Below are 2,075 nucleotides of genomic sequence, written 5' to 3' on the forward strand. Positions count from 1 at the left end.
TGTTGCATGATATCTTCATCTATTTCAATGGACACATGGCATATCGAAGTATCAGCTGTTTATTTTATCTACCTAAATGATATTTAAGGAGAAGAAACCAGCAACAAATGTAATATAACTATTATTCAGTTCAACGAAAGAATAGTTCTCCTTGATATTAAAATATTTTTATACTTGTATATAAGAAAGGAATGCACTTTTTATCTCAAATTGAAAATGCTATTTGAAAAGGATAACGTCTATGAATGTTTTTAAACACTCATCTAGCTAAATTTCCACGAACCTTTTTATCAATTAACTAAATCAACAATTTAAAAGTGAAAACAGTTTACTTTACAAATGTCATTTTTTAAGTGATAGCTTCAGTTCAGAATAGAAAGCATTTGTTGCTAGGTATGTGGAAAACTATATAAAGTAACTCATAATTTGTTGTATTATACTTGTAGTTAATTTTTAATTAAATTGAACATAAAATTATATTATGATTACGAACACAGCATTTGAAAATCGAGTGGCAAAATCTTTTTTCATTCGTCAACATGTTCCTCTCCAAGACGGTATTTTAGTCTCATATCGCAAAATGTACTATTTTTTACTATTACGCAATGTGGACAATTTTTTACAAAAAGTTGCAGTTAGGTATAACCTATATTAAAAGAAAAGTGTAAGTTTTTTTTATTATATTTACTATAATTACAATACATGTGTTACTAATGAAATATTATTTATATGATTGAACAAATTTTTTCAGTGAAATTCAATAATGTTGATCTGCTCCAATATATAGAATATACATAGGCTGTCCCAAATTTTAACATCACGAACACCTAAAGGAAGTAAAAATTAGAGAACTTTGTTGTATCTATATACAGGGTGTATCTAAATAACACCGAAAAAATTCAAGGGGCGATTCTCCGATGAAAATTAATAGGGGTCTTTGGTATAAAATTTTTTGAAAAAACCCTTCCCTGAAAAGTTACGCCCCTCCTAAAATTACAAAAAAAAATTGTTTTTCTTTTTTATCTTCCACGTACATCAAGCTAAAGAAACCAAACTTGGTGAACATTATCTGTCAATAAAACTACACTTTTTGAATTTTTTTCAACCCTGAACTATTTTTGTAAGGGGTTGAAATAATCAACCCCTATGACATTTTTTCTTATAATTTTTTTTTCGATAAAATTTTTTCCTTTTAAAAAATATGTCTAAAAAACCCCATTCATTTACTAACTTTTTGATCTCTTCAAGTTTCTTCGAAAAGTTAAGGATTTATGACAAAAAAAAAAAAATGTATTGTAATGTATTTTTAAAAAGATGAGCTGTTTAACGCGAGTGTATTTTGCCGAAAGATCTAGTGGCCTGTTCTTTACAATGGAATCCGTAGAAACAAATGTCAATGTCATTTATTGTTACTGTTTCTTACTATTTCACAAGTTTCATGATTTTGTGTAGAAAATATTAGTTAATAAACCGAAAATATGGTTAACTATTCGAATTTAGAAATGGCAGATATGCATTTTACATATGGGTATGCTAACGGTAATGCATTGGAAGCGCAAAGACTTTATGCTGAACAGTACCCAGAGCGTAGATTACCCCACCATACTACGTTCACAAATATTCACCAACGCTTGCGGGAACTTGGAAAATTTGAAAAGAGAAGTCATGACTGTGGCCGTAGCCGAGAAGTTAGAACTGAAGCTGTCGATGAAGCCGTACTTAATTTAATTGAGGAATCCCCAGAAACTAGTACCAGGAAAATAGCTCGTGTCCTAAATGTAAGCCATTCGGTAGTTTTTAGAATTTTAAAAGAACAACAGTTATATCCCTATCATCTCCAACGGGTGCAGTCGTTACTGATTCGAGATTTTTTACCACGTGTGGTTTTTTGTCAATGGCTTATTAATATGATCGGCCAAGCGCCGCAGTTCTTAAGAAATATTTTATTTACTGACGAGGCGAATTTCTCAAGAGACTGTATTAGAAATTTTCGTAACAATCATATTTGGGCTGAGGAAAATCCTCATGACTTTTTTGAAGGAAATCATCAGTATCAATTTTCATTAAATGTGTGG

This window comes from Anoplophora glabripennis, unplaced genomic scaffold (genome assembly GCF_000390285.2).
Source record: "Anoplophora glabripennis isolate ALB-LARVAE unplaced genomic scaffold, Agla_2.0 scaffold318, whole genome shotgun sequence".
NCBI lineage: Eukaryota > Metazoa > Arthropoda > Insecta > Coleoptera > Cerambycidae > Anoplophora > Anoplophora glabripennis.